The sequence below is a fragment of the Saimiri boliviensis genome, chromosome 2, assembly GCF_048565385.1.
Source record: "Saimiri boliviensis isolate mSaiBol1 chromosome 2, mSaiBol1.pri, whole genome shotgun sequence".
In the NCBI taxonomy this organism is placed as follows: Eukaryota; Metazoa; Chordata; class Mammalia; order Primates; family Cebidae; genus Saimiri; species Saimiri boliviensis.
This window is the reverse complement of record NC_133450.1, coordinates 40,269,468-40,288,495: the sequence shown is the minus strand read 5'-3', so window position 1 is coordinate 40,288,495 and position 19,028 is coordinate 40,269,468. Positions and strand designations below refer to the sequence as shown.

At 38.0% G+C, this 19,028-nt stretch overlaps 1 protein-coding gene and 1 non-coding gene across 5 annotated transcripts in view; one reads left to right on the top strand and one right to left on the bottom strand.

The window, feature by feature from the left end:
* Nucleotides 1-19,028, bottom strand: part of PPP2R5E (protein phosphatase 2 regulatory subunit B'epsilon) — a 169,476-nt gene that overhangs the window by 96,427 nt on the left and 54,021 nt on the right. The window lies entirely within an intron of this gene.
* LOC120364131 (U6 spliceosomal RNA) lies at nt 12,068-12,174 on the top strand. The gene has a single exon (XR_005579479.1). It is a non-coding gene; the product is annotated as a U6 spliceosomal RNA (small nuclear RNA).

The window sequence follows — 19,028 nt, the reverse complement described above, 5'->3', positions numbered from 1 at the left end:
AATACCAAACCAAGAGAAATGAAATCAATTTCAAGGTTTTATTTCCTAGCATGTATAAAAGCAGCTTTATTCAGGCATGAAACAATCAAGATGAAGAAACTTAAAAGTATGTACTTATGTATGTGTGTATACAGGTATGTACAGTTGTGACTATATGACTCCAAAATCAAAACTTGGAGAACAGCAACGCAGAGAGTTTTAAAAGGACAGCAAACGTGTCTGGGAAGCTTAACACTTTCAGAACAGAAAAGTATTTAGAAACACTATTTCCAGCACGTTCCTTCTACGCTACTGATTTCCTAGCCACAGAACGTCTGCTCCAAGGGTAAGACAGTCACTGAAACCTAAAGATATGCATGCTTACAATGCAATTCTAAGCAGAGCCTTTTTCTGAATCTTGATATAATTCAGCATTCTATGTCTAATATTGTAACCCAGAGTTTAGCTAAACATGCCACTGGGTAGTACAAACATTTTCTCTTCAGATTATACTGAAAATGACTTTCTCTTTCAGGAAACATATTACAGAACTCTATTTTCCACTTAAGGAGCCAGACCATATATGAGAAATAAGAGTTGGCCTTAATAAGTATAATAAAGTTAAAACTAAGCTTGGCAACTCAGTCCACTATCTCAAAAGTCTGTCAGTTATAATTCTGGAAAAACATCACAGAAACGTTTAAGATGTCAAATGAATTTGATTTCTTTCAGCATAATTGGAAACTTGAGAAAAAAAAAATGTAAGTCCATTCTGCATTCTTGCAGATGGCTGAGGTTGTCCTTGGGGTCATGCACACCCAGACTTTGAAATCCGGGACCTAGGTTCTAATCAAGCTCCAGCTGGGCAATTTTGGGCAGTGTAGTGTGACAACTAAGATGATGGGCTGGCCGGGCGCGGTGGCTCAAGCCTGTAATCCCAGCACTTTGGGAGGCCGAGGCGGGTGGATCACGAGGTTGAGAGATCAAGACCATCCTGGTCAACATGGTGAAACTCCGTCTCTACTAAAAAATACAAAAAACTAGCTGGGCGTGGTGGCGCGTGCCTGTAATCCCAGCTACTCAGGAGGCTGAGGCAGGAGAATTGCCTGAGCCCAGGAGGCGGAGGTTGCGGTGAGCCGAGATCGCGCCATTGCACTCCAGCCTGGGTAACAAGAGCGAAACTCCGTCTCAAAAAAAAAAAAAAAAAAAAAAAAAAAGATGATGGGCTACAGAGTTAGACTGCCTGAAGTCCAAAGTCAGCTTTGCCATTTCCCAGCTAGGAAAGCTTAGGTGAGTTTCTGGCCCTTACCTGTAAATGAGAGAAAAGTAACAGCACCTACCCCACAGAATTTACTTACAAATTAAGTGAGTACATAAAAATACAAACACATAGAAAAGTACCTGGAATACATCTGGTACTCAGTAAACTTTAGCTGCTAAATTAATGCTGTTGCTAAAAAGCACAGTTGAGCCTTAGTATCTTTTACAAAATGAACCTAAAAATAGTAGCTCTGTCACAGTGACAGCTCGAGTGTTTCATGAGATAAGACACAGAATGTTTACTGAACATTTTCCACATTCTAGGCATTATGTGAAACACGATGCCAGTTTTTTCCCAAAATGAACAATACAAATTGTTGATACATATAGATCTCCCCTCCCATCTTTGTATGTCTGGTTGTGTAAAGCATATTTGAAGAAAACAATATTGAGCTTGACCTACTAATATAATACCCATTGAGATAATGTCAAAATAAAGTTGTAACTTGATTAGCAGAAAGGTAAGATGCTGACTCAATTGGTGAAATAACTCGGCTGTCAGGACACGCATCAGTAACATGTCAAAATCCTGAAGGGTGAAGAAAGTTAGCATTTGGATGGAAGAATGAATGATAAACAGAGCATCTGGGACAGAGAAGCAAGAATTTATGAAGAGTGCAATGATCTGGATGAGCACTGCCAAAATGAGAACACACTTGGGTCTCACATATCAACTTCCTCTGATAGCATCAGGTTTATGCAAAGTGTACAAAGAAACAAATAAGCAATGTTTGACACTTTTGTCCTTGGAGTCAAAATTTTTAATATCATGCTCACAGATATTAATACTTATACATACTAACTAAAAGTAATAATAGTAATTTACACTTAAGAGTTCTTTACAACATTCAAAACAAACAGTATTAACCTCCCACTAAAATAACATAAAATACCAGGCCACTTCAAAGTACTTCAAAACCTTTTTCCCCGACACACTCTGTTATTTAAAGACCTAAGGTCTTAAACTAAAATTTTGCAAACTTTTTGATTGCCTCCTAGAAGGGTTCAGGCTAAGTCTGGAAGGGATACAATAGGTGGTTTCAACCTTCCCACAACACGAATTTGTTTAGAATCAAACACGTTTAACTCAATAATCATTCATTCATTCACTCCACAAATATTTACAGAATACTTTTTACATTCCAGGCACTAGTCTAGCTATAAATATACATTATTAAACAGAACCAAACTTCATGATCCTAGCCTTCATGACGCCGACAGACCAAATGGAGAGAAACCCTAATTAAATGGCCATATAAATAAATACAAAAGTTAAAACATTTTACATTACAAAAAAGTACAAGATATCATAAGAGCATATATTATAAAGAATGAAAACAATGGATTTACCCTCAAAAAAAAGGACAGTCCAGTGGGAGGCAAGATTTGCACATATTCTTAACAGAAAAAAAAAAAAATGCAATTAAAGTATCTAAATTTCATGGACCAAGTTGAGAGACAGGAAAGAAAAAAGCACTTGACAAGAAAATATAATACTCTAGCTTAGGTCCTTCATTATGTTCTCTCATTGAAATCTTACAGAACTCCTGCATAATACATGTTATTACCATTTTACCTATAAGAGAACCGAGGCTGCAAGATATTGAGTTTCATTATTCTGGGTCAATGGCTAACGTGTAGAAATAACTTTACTACAAAGAACCAGAAGGCATAATTTTACACCAAAATGAAATACTTCCTCTCCATTTGGACAGACACACGTGGCAGTAGGATTATAGAGAATAAACAGTGATTTTGTCCTCCTCATCTCCTACCTCCCCACCACCCCCCACTTTTTTTGAGACAAGGTCTCACTTTTTTTGAGACAAGGTGTCACCCAGACTAGAGTGCAGTGGCATGGACGGTCACAGCAGACTGTAGCCTCGACCTCCCTGGCTGAAGCAATTCTCTCACTTCAGACTCCCAAGTGGCTGGGACTAAAGGCAAGCACCACCACACCTAGCTAATTTTTGTAGTTTTTGTAAAGATAGTATATCACTATGTTACCCAGGTTGATCTTGAACTCCTGGGCTCAAGGGATCCTACCACCTGTACCTCCCAAAGTGCTAGGATTATAAGCGTGAGCCCCTGTGTCCAGTCTTCTACCTCGCTACTTAAAGCCCACATCCAACCCCCAAGGCACACAGTATTCCACGATCATACTATGCATTCATAACCTTTCCATACTTTAAAAAAAAAAAAACTGACTTGCCCTCTGATAATGTGGTGGTTGATTATCCTGTCTGCTAAAGAGTTAAGGAACTATCTCTAGAAAGAACATATACATATTATTAAAAAATACTTCATGGTAACAACAACAAAATGGCTTCATCCAACTGTGTAATTTTAATAGGAATTTCCAGCATAAAACAAGCAAATTATCTGAAGACTCTATTGACATCTAATCTACTTCCACAAGATCATAAAAACAAGCCTTTATGGACAGATTTAAAAAAAAAAAAAAAAAGTGCTAAGCACAATGGCTCACACCTGTAATTCCAGCACTTTGGGAGGCTGAGGTGGGAAGATCAACACAGAAAGACCCTGTCTCTACCAAAATTAATTAACTAATTAATTAAAAATTAAAGCATCCTAATGAAAAGAGAAAATGCCCAATTCTGAAATTTTGACAATTTACATTGCTTGCTTATACCATTAATGCACCCTGATATTACAAAGTTAACCAAGCCACAGCTTTCTGAGCCATTTCTTACCCCACCCTGAAGTCCAAAGACAAGCATAGCATGCAGATGACAACATTTCTTTGAAAAAAAAACCAAGTAGGGCAAGTCCAAGAGAGACCACTCTGAATCACATTCATCTAGATTCCAGAAACTCTCATATTACATAAATCTGTAAAAATACGCACCAGGCTCTCTTTGGGAATGGAGAGTACACATAAAAATGCGTATGTTTCAAATTTCTGATAAACCCAGATGTCTTATGTATAGATTGTTCACAGACCCAGATGGGCCAGAAGAACCTCATTCATACAACTTTCACAATTTTTCAGAATCTATCCTCTATTGAAAATATCACATCTCCTATAGACAATATAATTCTCTTTTAGGATCTTGGCAAAATACATTTGTTAATGAATGAATAATCCAAAGTAAGTAACAGTCACTGAAGACAGGTCAGATGTGAGAAAAAGATACACATTCTAAAGAGCTATTTCCTGCTTCACAATAAATAGTTCTTTCTGAAAATTTTGAATGAGTCATCCTTTCCCAGTCTTATCATGTATACATAATAATAGTAAAAACTTAGTTAAGCATTTACTCTGTGGCAGTCACTATTATAAGCAGTTTACATGTATTAACTCCTTTAACCCTCTCTGCAATGCTGTGAGGTAGGTATTACCAACCTTATTTTTACATATAAAAAATTGAGCCAAAGATATTTAGCAATTTGTTCACCATCACACAGCTGAAAAGGGGGTCCTGCTGATCTTCAGACCGCCACAATCTGGTACCTGTACACATCCCACCTCTGCTAAAGACTAATAAGAGCTGGCTTATCACTACTGATCATTTTTGTTTTCATCTAATACCTACAACATACATTGGAGAAACCATCTGGAAGGGTTAATCTTCCTAATAGACTCCTCAACACAGATGGAGGCAGACAGCATTCTGTCATCTATTTTCTCTTTGTACCAAGCAAAATACAACTACCAAGGGTCAGAAAGATTCTCCACCTGGCCTGTTATTTCTGTTAATATTTAGAAGACCCCTTAGGCTGGGCACAGTGGCTCACACCTGTCATCCCAGCACTGTGGGAGGCCGAGGTAGGTGCATCACCTGAGGTCAGGTGTTCAAGACCAACCTGGTCAACATGGCAAAACTCCATCTCTACTAAAAATACAAAAATTAGTCGGGCATGGTGATCAGGCACCTGCAATCCCAACTACTAGGGAGGCTGAGGCAGGAGAATCGCTTGAACCCAGGAGGCGGAGGTTGAAGTGAGCAGAGATTGCGCCATTGCACTCCAGCCTACGCAACAAGAACAAATCTCCTCCTCAAAGAAATAAAACAGAGGACCCCTTTACATTAGTGTTAATTTCCTCAAAACATGATTTGAAGTCTTCTCTACCCTTCCAACCTTCTCCTTTGCGCTAAAACTGGCTTACTTCAAGACTTCACCCTTCTTTGGAATTAATTTACTGTTCAGGAAAATGCAATGACACAGAGGTTTGGTTGTTTCATTTTGTTCTGCAACACCAGACATTTGTTGAACTCTCATATGATTTGATGAGTCTGAAAGTTCAAACCCGTATTTTCACCAGCACAGCCTAGGGTCAAGAAAAAAAACAGTTAGGTTGAACTGCTTTCAGCTAGTGATGGGACGAAAAGGAAGCATGAATAGAACAAGGAATAAACAAAAAAAAAGGTAGGAAGATATTTTAGGCAGGAACAACATGGAGGTGAGAGTGAGCACATCGCAGGAGAAATTATGAGAAGATATGCATGTCTAGCGCATGGAAGATAGATAACTGGAAATAGTGGGAAACGACAGGGAAGAATGAGGACATACCTGGCCATAAAGGACTTTACAAACTGCAGAGTAATATGAGTTTCATGTGGCTGACAACAGACAAATGTTGGACAGGAGCAAACATAACAAGAAGTGTTTTAGGGGGCTTGCAGGGAGAAAATCAAATCAGCCAAAAACAATGTCATCAGAACCAAGCATGAAGAGTTTTGAGGGCTGATACTAGGCTGATCGCAGTGGAAGAATGGAAGAAAAAGAAGACTGAGATACCAGAAGGTAAGAAACAAAGGTATTTTTTTGTATTACATTAGATATAACAGAAAGGAAAAACAGCAAAGATTACTAATGTTTCCAGGTTGGGAGAATGATGATACTGTCGGTAAAAATGAAATAATCAGACAGAAAAGTGAGTCAAGGAAGTTTACGAACTATAGTGGCAACAATGGAATGTGAGGTAACTCGAAGGGAGAAAAAGACTCAAAATAGAACTGGGAACAAGGGGCTAAATTAAACAGCAGAGATTCCAGAGTTTTCCCATAAAGATGAAAGTTTAAATCAAAGGAACAGATAAGCTCAATGACTAAGTAAGTGGAAAACTAAGAACAGACGGTTGAAAATGGAGCCATGGGGCAGCTAGAGACAAGATAAAGAAAACTCAGTAAGAGGCAGAAAACCAGCCAGGCATGGTGGCTCACACCTATAATCCCAGCACTTTGGGAGGACGAGCCGGCAGATCATTTGAGGTCAGGAGTTTGAGACCAGCCTGGCCAACATGATGAAACCCTGTCTCTACTAAAAATACAAAACTTAGCTGGACGTGGTGGTATGCGCCTCTAATCCCAGCTTCTCTGAAGGCTGAGGCAGGAGAATCACTTGAACCCGGAAGGCAGAGGTAGCAGTGAGCCAGGATTGCGCCACTGTATTCCAGCCTGGGCAACAGAGTGAGACTCTGTCTGGGAAAAAAAAAAAAAAAAAGGAAGGGACAGAGAACCAGGATGATGACGTGCCCGAAATAACAAGAAGTAAAGTTCTAACCCATTTTCCAGTGCTAACAGTGTACTAAAGATATACAAGAGTAAAATCTTCTGTAATTTTAAAGAAATGCCTCTAAATGCTAACGAAACAACCAAAACAGCTCTCTAGGAAGTCTGAGAAATATCTGATGCAATCAGACTCAAGAGGCTGGGATGGGGCTAATTGTAATTTGGTTTTGGATTTTATTAAATGAAGAAGAGTAACAGGAAAAGGGGATGAGATAGAGAGAGAAAATCAAGTCTGTTAAAGTTTTTAGGAACTTGGGAGTTTTAACCCACATGCATTTGACTTTAACATTAAATTTTAATTAGTGGTGTCAGAAAAATACAATGGAAAAGGCAAGGTGAAAAGAAAATAGTGAAAGATGAAGAGAAAGAACATGGATTTAATTCCAGATTCAGTAAAGAATCATGACAGTATCAAAGTTGGTATAAGCATATGGTTTATATTATTAAAACCTAAGGGAGAGACATGCATATGATTTGTATTATTAAAAAGATCACTCTGGTCACTTCAAGTTGAATGATGGAAAAGGGGCAAGATAAGAAATAGGGACATGGGTTAGGAGACTACAGCTACATAGGAGGCTGCTGTTACAGAATTATGATAAGGACTGGAGACAAAGTAGTCAAATTAGAGATAATTTACTGGAGAAAGAATTAGTAGAATCAATTATGCTTGCTGACAAGAAACTATTCTGGAGGGAGAGTACAGAGGTGAAAAGTGACTAAGAGACAGAGAGGGATCAAAGGTGACTCTTGGTACCTTGCCCTACTTCTCCACATTCAGTGGGTGGAAGCCAGGTTGTCTGGTTTCAGCACCTGGGTGAACAGAGGAGTCAGCAAGTAAAAGAGGGAAGAAACAGTTTGGTGGGGGAAATCAAGTGTTTCACTCATAATGTGTTACATTAGAGATGTTTATAAGACATATACATGAAGATGTATTGTATATATGAGACCAAAGTCTGAAAAGGGTGAGGTGGAGATAGAAATGTGGGCACCTCAGCTGGGCGTGGTGGGATGCTCCTGTAATCCCAGCTACTCGGGAGGCTGCCGTGAAAGGATGGCTTGAGCCCAGGGAGGTCAAGGCTGCAGTGAACTGCAACTGCACCATTATACTCCAGCCTGGGCAACAGAGTGAGACTGCCATCTCAAAAAAAAAAAAAAAAAGAGGCCGGGTGTAGTGGCTCACACCTGTAATCCCAACACTTTGGGAGGTTGAGGTGGGCAGATCTCCTGGGGTCAGGAGGTCGAAACCAGCCTAGCCTATATGGTGAAACACCGCCTCTACTAAAATTACAAAAAAAAAAAAAAACTGGCCAGGTGTGATGGTGCCTGCCTGTAATCCTAGCTACTCAGGAGGCTGAGGTAGAAGAACTGCTTGAACTCAGGAGGCGGAGGTTGCAGTGAGCCAAGATCGTGCCATTGCACTCCAGCCTGGGCAAGAGAGTAAGACTCTGTCTCAAAAAAGAAAAAGGAAAACAAGAAAAAAGAGGGAGGGAGGGAAGAAAGGAAGGTAGGCAGGCAAGCAAGCAAAAGAAATGTCATATTTGTGGGGGGAAAAAGAAAGAAAAGAAATGTGGGCACTAACAATATATAAATAGTAATATGGTCTTAAAGCCAATAGGACAGATGAACTCACCTATGGCAAAAGTGCAGAAAGTGAAGCAGAGGGAGCCTTGAAGAAACCCAACACTTACAAGTTGAGTAGAAGAGGAAGAGTCAGCAAAGAGAATGAGAAGAAACAGCCAGAGGCAAAACCTGAGTATCACAGAAGCCAAAGATGAGTATGTTTCCACAAGGAAAATGTGGACAAGTGTCAAATGCTGCTGAGAGACATGTGACATGGAGGTGGCCCTGACAAGAGTAATTTCAGTGAAGCGATAATCAAGGCAGATCCACCCACACCTCCCTCTCCCTGCCCTATCTACATGATTTATCACTTCTTTGATTCTCTTTCTTGGGTCGTTCAGTATCTATTCCTTCCTTCGACAACTCTGTATCAAATTCAAACTTCCCTAGAGAAAGGTTCTGCTGGAAAACCATTTCACTCTCATCTCTGTTGGGTAGAACCTCTGGGCCACATTATGCCTTGCCCATAGCTTGGATGCTCTTGGGTCACGTAGCCACCCAATCTGTTCACATGAGACCAGAACACACGTACCACATGATACCCATTAGAAAGGGGTGTCTGGATATAAAGGGACAGTCTAAGTCCTGGACTGTTTCTAATACACTTTGCTAATATTTAAATCAAAGACCAATGAACACTTTTAGCAATGAAAGTCTAAGGAAGTTTATAAAATCTAAGCAGTTTACTTTTTCTTAACTTGGGATGGGTATCCAGATGTTCAATATATCACTGTTTTTTATATATTATAATTAGTTTACAAAAATTATTTATAATCTCTCATTTAGATAATATATTGGAAGACTGACAATTTTTAGACGAAAAACAACAATAGCAAAGAAAAACTGTTCATAGGTAATGAAGTCACAACATTTAACACACTTAATGAGTTAAAGATAAAAACTGCCTAGAAGTAGCTTTTAAAACTTTTATGATAAAATGTTGTGAATAGTTTTTTTAACAGCATGCATTCATTCCCTATTAAAAAGAAGGAAAAAGTTTCCATCCAAAAAGATTCAGGCCCTATAATTTTAACCCACAGGAAAGCCAAGCTAAAATGAACAAACATCCAAAGGGAAGTTTACAGTGGAAATTCTAACAAATGTTTAACTACAGTGTCATGAACAGCACTGCTATTTTATGCATGTCTCTATATTCAAACTTGAATACACACATTCTTCATTTCAATTAATGGCCATAAAAACAGAGGATTATAATACTTCAGTCTTTTGTCATTGATAAACCTAAACAATAAAAAAAGTAAAAGCATTAACACAAGCTGGAGTCAGAATATTCCACAAACAATGCCCTCACATTTAAAAGTAGGCAGAATACTAGTTTATATCATATAGTGCTCAAGTTTTTCCAAGCATTCTCAAAATGTATTACTACTTTTTTTTTTTTTTCTTTTTGATTTTTGTTGTTGCTGCTGTTGTTCTCATGGAAGGCACAACACTGGATCAAAATAACGTATTTCATTTAACCATCCTAACAACTCAGTGAGCTAAGCTGGCTAGGTTTGATAATCACTTTGCAACTGAAAAACCCAAATTCACCAAAGATAAATGATTTGCTCAAAATGATATATATTTCAGTAAGAGACTATATTCAAGTATATGCCTTATAGGCTACAAAAAGACCACTTCTCCCTCCCCTAAAGTTTATATTATTAATAAAGGATATATTATTAATAATATAAACTTTAGGTTTATATATAATATAATTTATATTTATAATATAAATTTTATATTATTTAATATACAAAGTTTTAAATTATTTAATATATCCTAAAGTTTAAACTTTAGGATATATTAAATAATTTAAAACTTTGTATTCTTTAGGATATATTAAATAATTTAAAACTTTGTATATTAAATAATATAAAATTTATATTATAAAATATAATATAAACTTTTGGATATATTATTAACATATCCTTTATATATTAATAATATAAACTATAACATATCCTTTAATAAGGATATGTTAATAATATAAGCTTTAGGTTTTATTTATTTTATAATATAAATTTATATTATTATATAAGGTTTCAATATGTGATATTGAATATACTGAATATATTCAATATTGATATATAATAAGTTTTGGTATGTGATATTTGAACTGATTCAGCAGGGAACCTTATATTATATAAGATTTATATTATACAGGTTTATATTATACATTATATAAGCTTTATATAATTTATATTATATATTATCATTTATATTATATATAAGGTTTATATTATAATATATATAAGGTTATATATATATTATATAAGGTTCCCTGCTGATCAGTTCAAATATCACATAACATACTATGACTTCTAAATCTACTATCCACCCAAGTAACAGTTATATTAATCAATCAATGATTGTCAGTTCTTAGCCATTCAATGCCCTACTATATGGGTATATTACCGGAAAGTCAATTTTGACAGTTCCTTATGTTGCTGTATTATTTTTCTTAATGAGCACACAGAACTCTCACACTGCTGGTGTCACTGTTATTCCATCTTCAGAATTTTAATTGCTTTCAGAACCATTAACAATTAGTAATCATAAAATAATCTATAATTACTTATTCATGACATTAATAAATAAGATCATATATTTAACACAAAATAATTGAACAAGAAGCTACTTTATTACACCTGACTAGTGTCCACTAACAGCTGAAAAGAATGATATGAATCAGAGACTGTACATTATTAGAGTTCTGTTTTATGACTTTACTACACACACACACACACACACACACGCGCGCGCACACACACACACATTATTAATCCAATATATCTCCATTTTTAAATGGTGATTTACAAGGACCAAATATCCCCATCTCCCATTTAATTAATGAGCTGTTCTCACGAGTAGGCGTATGAAGGCCATGATACCTACTAAGTATTTGGATTACGGCCATGTAGTATCAGCATCTGCATCATTTCATACAAAAGAAAACCACTGTCACTGAAAAATTAAGACAGTATATAATACTACTATTACATGTACTTCATATCTGCCTCAGCCAAACTCAGTAGACCATCTAAAAGCAAATGCACAATGTAGTAATTATATAAATAACAATGTAGTAATTATATAAATATGTAGTAAATAATATAAATAACCACCATTTATTGAGTACTCAATACATTCCAGGAACTGCCAAATTGCTTTAATGGTAACAACAGCAACAAAAATTGCAGCTATCATTTACTGAGCCTTGATGGTGAGCCAGGCAATGTTTTGCGGTTTAAAGAAATTATTTCACAACATCACACATTACAAATGGAGAATCTAAGATACATAGAGACTAAGTATTTCACTCAAAGTCACACCAGCAATTAGGAGAGGAGAAGGGAGGAGAGAGAAAAAAGGAGTAATGGAGAAAGGAGATGGGAAGGAGAAGGGAAGAGGGAGTAAGAAAAAAGAGGGAGAAAAAAATTAGATATATTACCTACAAAACTTAACTGTCAAATAAATGCAAATATTCATTTTAAAGAAGATCCTTTCAAAGAAAACTGTAAGATAGCCATAAGGTTAAGGGTCTCCTATCTATACAATACAGGATCCTACTGAAAAAGCTTTTAATAAAAATGTACAGTGAAATGCTACCACTTCAGTAGCACATATACTAAAACTGGAATAACACAGAGAAGATTAGCATGGCCCCTTTAAGAGAGAAAAATTTTAAATATATAATTTTTAAATGTACACTGAAATTACAAATCCAAAAATCCACATGAGAGAAATAATGAAGTCCAACTGATAATGCTATTAAGCAGAACATGGACAAACAATTCAGCTTGAGGATCCTTCAAACATTGACTTGAGGCTGCTTTCCCACTTTAAACAGAGAAATAACAACAAAAACAACATAGCTTAAGTCAGTTAATACCTGGTCACCTGCTGAAACTACATATAAGGAAACCAAAGAAGGGAATATCAAATGAAGGGTTTTACGATGTAGACACCTATCCTGTAGAACTGAACACAGACTATGTTCAAATAACTCAGGACACATCAAATGACAACTTGTGGTCCTCTGCAACCTAACATCTAGCCTCTTTTTGAGAATGATGAAGCTGAAATCCAAAAGTCACAATGAAACTTTTGGTTTCACAATTATGAGGATCTCAAAGAGCTTTTTAAAAGTAAGGATTATATCTATCAATATTTACCACATTAAAATTAAAAATGGGAAAATTTTTAACACTAATTCATTTCAGTACAACTGAAATATTTTTTTAAACTACATTTTCCTCAAAAGAATTAGTGAGAAAAATGGCACCATTTTACACTTCTATATATCTCTTTAATGTCTCGCTTAATAGAAAGCAACTGGATTCTCAAACCTACTTTTGCTTCAATTTCTTGCAACTGCACAAGTAATGTAGATCCTGGAAAACACAGTATACTCATGAGAGAAGGAAAAGGAAAGTTAAAAGTAATACTAAAAGTATTACTAACAGTGCTGTCTAAGTATTACTATAAAATTAGTTTTGACCTCACAGACCCCTGAAAAGGTTTCAGGAAACTTTGGGGATCCCCAAGGCATGTTTTGAGAACCACTGATCTAGGATATGAAATATACACTTACAAGAACCTGGCTCCAATACTGACTTACCCTGAGAGGAGATCAAATCACTTAACTTCTCTAGATGTTAATCTCCTTCTCAATAAAGGAATCACTGGCCAGGTACAGTGGCTCACACCTATAATCCCAGCAGTCTGGGAACCTGAGGCAGCCAGATCACTTGAGGCCAGGAGTTTGAGACCAGCTTGGCCAACATGGTGACACCCCATCTTGTACTAAAAATACAAAAACAAAATTAGCAGAGTGTGGTGGTGCACGCCTGTACTCCCAGCTACTTGGGAGGCTGAGCCATGAGAAATGCTTTAACCCGGGGGAAGGAGGTTGCAGTAAGCTGAGATCATGCCACTGCACTCCAACATGGGCAACAGAGTGAGACTCTGTTAAAGAAAAAGAAGAAAAAAAGGAGAGGGGAGGGGAGGGGAGAGGAATCATTAAGAGCAATTCCTGTCTCCTGTATTCCATCCTAAAACCACCAGCCTGAAATCTTGTCCGTGATGCACTGCCAATCCTCCTTTTTCAGCTTCCCTTTCAAAATCTTCCTTCTCTCACATTAAAAGGAGAAACACACTGTTCGCTGATCCCAAACCTTAGCACAGCTCACTTCCCTCCCTGTCACCAAAGGGTCAGTTTGACTGTTAAGAAAATAATTAGGCCGGGCACGGTAGCTCAAGCCTGTAATCCCAGCACTTTGGGAGGCCGAGGTGGGTGGATCACGAGGTCAAGAGATCGAGACCATCCTGGCCAACGCGGTGAAATCCCGTCTCTACTAAAAACACAAAAAAGTAGCTGGGCAGAGTGGCACGTGCCTGTAATCCCAGCTACTCAGGAGGCTGAGGCAGGAGAATTGCCTGAACCCAGGAGGCAGAGGTTGCGGTGAGCCGAGATCGCGCCATTGCACTCCAGCCTGGGTAACAAGAGCGAAACTCCGTCTCAAAAAAAAAAAAGAAAAGAAAAGAACTAGAAAACAATTCTTTTGAAATCTAGTAGTTTATCTGCTTTCAACAATACTGAAGGAGGATCCATCCAGTTGTCATCAAAAATAATTTTTGCTGATAGATTGATTTTTGACACATAACTCAGAAACAGTTCAAAGGACTGAGAGATGCTACAATAAGAGAACACTTCCCATTCCTATCTCTTACTTATATGATTAGGATTTGTCAGTGCTTTATCACAGTAAAAGAATAGAATTGGCTGGGCATGGTGCCTCACCTGTAATCCCAGCACTTTGGGAGGCCAAGGCAGGTGAATCACCTGAGGTTAGGAGTTCAAGACCAGCCTGGCCAACATGGCAAAACGCTGTCTCTACTAAAATTACAAAAATTTGCCAGGCATGATAGTGCACACTACAATCCCAGCTACTAAGAAGGCTGAGGCAGGAGAACTGCTTGAACCCAGGGAGCAGAGGGTGCAGTGAGCCGAGTGTGTGTCACTGCATTCCAGTCTTGGTGACAGAGCAAGACTCTATCTCAAAAAAAAAAAGAAAAAAAGAATTGATGCTAAATCCCCATTTGGGAAATAATCAATATTCACCCTGTATGAAGAGCTCATTTCTTTAAAAAAAGAAAGAAAAAAGCACAATCTTATCATTTCCAATAACTAATATTTTTAACAATCATTTATCAAAATATAATGCCTTTATGTTAGTTTGAATTATGTGATAATGGCAATGATAAGTTCTGCTTACTTCTGAATTGAATAAACATTTATAGCCTCATGGTCACAAGACAGTCTAACTTTTTTATTTTAAAATGATATATTTTTAAAGTATGACAAGTATGAGGGTTATCAGTAAGACTTTGGAGTCTAAAAATATTTTTTATGCTGACAAAATTCTGAAGTGAATAAAATGGAAATATAACTTCAACCAGCAAATAGTTAAAGAATTCATTCAATTTTTTAGAAGATGATGGTAGGAAATAAATTGCTATCAGTAAATACCATTAAAAACACACATAAGAGTAATGAAACAGTTTAATTATCAAATGTCAACATTTTAAAACATCCCAGTCAATATTAATATCAATAAAATATTCCAGAAAATTACATGCTATGTAATTAGCTAAAATGTTAAATATGTAGGAAAAAAACTTTTCAGAATTGATACAAAAAATACATTGTTTTACAAAATTCTTTCAAGCCTATATGAGCAAAAATGTTTGAAAACTGCAGGCACAGTGACTCATGTCTGTAATCCCAGCACCTTAGGAGGCTGACACGGGCAGATCACTTGAGGTCAGGAGTTTGAGACCAGCTTGGCCAATATGGTAAAACCCCATCTCTACTAAAAATACAAAATTCCGCCGGGCGCGGTGTCTCAAGCCTGTAATCCCAGCACTTTGGGAGGCCGAGGCGGGTGGATCACAAGGTCGAGAGATCGAGACCATCCTGGTCAACATGGTGAAACCCCGTCTCTACTAAAAATGCAAAAAATTAGCTGGGCATGGTGGCACGTGCCTGTAATCCCAGCTACTCAGGAGGCTGAGGCAGGAGAATTGCCTGAGCCCAGGAGGCGGAGGTTGCGGTGAGCCGAGATCGAGCCATTGCACTCCAGCCTGGGTAACAAGGGCGAAACTCCGTCTCAAAAAAAAAAAAAAAAAAAAAAAAATACAAAATTCCTCCAGCGAGGTAGCATGTGCCTGTAATCTCAACTACTAAGGAGGCTAAGGTAAGAGAATTGTTTGAACCTGGGAGGCAGAGATTGCAGTGAGCCGAGATCACACCACCACAGTCCAGCCTGGGTGGCAGAGTGAGATTCCATATCAAAAACAAACAAACTAGCAAAACACTGTTGACATGGGTCATGTGTGATTTTAGACTCTATTTGGATGGTATTCTGAAAACATGACCTTTGGTGAAATGTTTATTTATTTAGTTGTTGGGTTTTGGTTTACGCAAGAAAGGTAGGTAATATGAGAAGGCATGAAACACATCTGGCTGACTGGGACATCTGGAACCAATAAACAGAGTAAATCAGATTGTTAACAAAACCTTTTTAAAAAAAAAAAAAAAAAAAAAAAAAGATGGGGTTTCACCATGATGGCCAGGCTGGTCTTGAACTCCTGACCTCAGGTGATCCACCCACCTCGGCCTCCCAAAGTGCTAGGATTACAGGCGTGAGCCACCACGCCCGACGTTAACAAAACCTTTTATCTGAATACATAAAAATCTAAGAAGTGTTTATATTTACTTTTAAGTATGAAAACGGCATAGTCACTGACACTCCCTAGAAAATCTAACAGAATAAACCGTTCATTATCAGCTTAATTTACCCAATGCCTACTGTGAGTTGGGCCCTGGACATACAAGGACACATTCCTTCAATAAACAATTCTGAGCATTTTCTAGGCACTGTTCTAGGTACCAGCAATATTGCAGTGAACAAAAGTGACAAAGGTCTCTGTCCTGTCGAGAGTTTATGCTCTACAGAATGCACAGATAATAAACATTACAAATAAGAACATCAGACAGGCCGGGCCCAGTGGCTCACACCTGCAATCCTAGCACTTTGGGAGGCCGAGGCAGGCAGATTGCTTGAGCCCAAAAGTTCAAGACCAGCCTGGGCAACATAGCAAGACCTAGTCTATCATTTTTAAATATAAATTTAAAAAATTTTTAAAAACATAAAGTATGTTGAAAGGGGACAAATACAAGAGAAAAAATAAGCAGAGCCAGAAAAGGAACATGGGGAGGGGGGGGGTCACAATTTTAAACAGAATGTGCTCAGAGACATAAAGAAGACAGATATTTGCCTAATTATGACATCAGTGTGGTAAATACTGTAAGAGATTAAGGCTCTCAGTGGGAAGGAGGAGGAGAGACCTAATTCTCCCTCAAAGAGGTAGTGATATCTGAGCCAGCTCTTGAGAGAGCAAAACGAAGTTGGCCAGAATCACAAATGGAAGACGGGCTCTCCCAGCCGAGAGAACTGCCCATGCAGAGAGGCCACAGAGAGGTGCAGGAGCACAGCGCACTCATGACAGGCAGCTCCCCATGAACCTGGAGGAGGTAGGAGGCCGCCACTAGAGAGAAGCTGGGCAGGGTCAGATCAGACAGCGTTTGTTTTCTGCTGTGGAGGGTCAAAGGAGCACACTACCAACTCCTGCAGGCAGCTCTGAGAAATGCGGGTCCACGGGGGCCAGGCTAGAGGCAGAGATCTATTGACACTCCCACAACAGGAAGAAAGCAAAGAGCAGAGCCGAGACCTGGGAAGGAGAGAACAGCTAGAAACAGAAAGACTCAGGGCCCAAAGCAATGAAGCTCAGGCCACAAGGGAGATGATAGGACCACTCCTTAAAGGGAGGAAACCTGTGAAAGGACTGAGAAATACAAGTCTGGACTGGAGAAAATTCTAGCGTGGAGATACAGACTGAAAAGTCTCAGAGGGGAAACTGAAGGCATCTGAATGGATATGATCACACACACACACACACACACACACACACACACACACACACACACTCGTAACAAGTATAAAGAGTACCAAAGACTTCTAAGCATTTTCTTTTTCGGAAAGAACTTGCTCACATAAACACTATTTTTTTTTTTTAATCTGTCTTAAGCATGCACTGTCTTAAGCAAGCACCCACAAATATCCAAAAGCAAAAAAGCAGCTTCTTAAGAATGAGGCAATGACAAGAACGAGGCTATTACAGGTAACTTTTGGAACCAGAGGAAACAAAATTATAATTCAAACCGAAGAGAAGTATTCTGAACCTACTTAAAAGATTGGGAAAGCCAGAGACACAGTAAGTTTTAAGTCTTGGCCAAGTATATTTTAAAAGTCCTTCACAGTTTCCTCAAGCTAGTAAAAGATATAGGGAAGCTTAAAAACACTATTGGGGCACCACAAAGTTTGATTTTTATGGCCTAATATTTTAGTAATTCACAATAAAAACACATAAACCAATAATATCTTTTAAATGTACAGGAATCCCGAGCAGCAAAGAACTATCCACAAAAAACTCAACAAGTTCGTTCATCTTTCCTGAGTTTGCACTTTCAACAATACTTACATGTTAAGAAACAATGCAATAGCACTCTTATTTTAAAATTAAATAGCTTTTCAGCACTTTAAGAAAAGAAAAATAAACACCTCTGAAGCAATTAATATATTCAAACTCAAGAGTCATTTCTTTCGATGGCTTTTTTACTTGTATTGTTTTTACAAAAGTAAATGTTCTAACCAATGAAACATCAATTTCTTTTCTAGAATTTTAGCCTGTTATCTAATTCACAAAAGAACTAGTACTGCTACACTCTTTTGGGGAAAAAAAAGGCACACTGGCAACAATCCGAATTAAGAAATGTGAATGCCCTCTTCCATTTTATTTATTTTAGAGACAGAGGTCTAACTATGTTGCTCTGCAGACAGGTCTCTAACTCTTGGCCTCAAGCAATTTTCCTGCCTCAGCCTCCAGAGTAACTGGGACTACAGGCACTAAGCCATAGTTTTTTTTTTTAAGGCAGAGAAAAATAAAAGTTTACAAGTGTTTTCACTTTTAGTAATTCATAAGAATTAACACTACTGTCTTTGTCATTGTACATATAATTGTACATATACTGACACCAAACTTTTTTTCTTTTTTGAGACTGAGTCTCGCCCTGTCGCCCAAGCTGGAGGAGTGCAATGGTGCAATCTCAGCTCACTGTAACCTCCCCTACCCGGGTTTAAGTGATTGTCCTGCCTCGACCTCCAAGTAGCTGGGATTACAGGAGTGCACTACCACAACCAGCTAATTTTTGTATTTTTAGTAGAGACAGGGTTTCACTATGTTGGCCAGGCTGGTCTCTAACTCCTGATCTCAGGTGATCCGCCCTCCTTAGCCTCCCTAAATGCTGAGATTTTAAGTGTGAGCCACTGTGGCTGGCCAACAATACACGTTTTTGATGGATAAGTCCCCTAAAGCCATTTCCTCTACCAAAAAAAAAAAAAAAGTACCCTAATCACATTTTAAAGTTCTTGGTCCTCT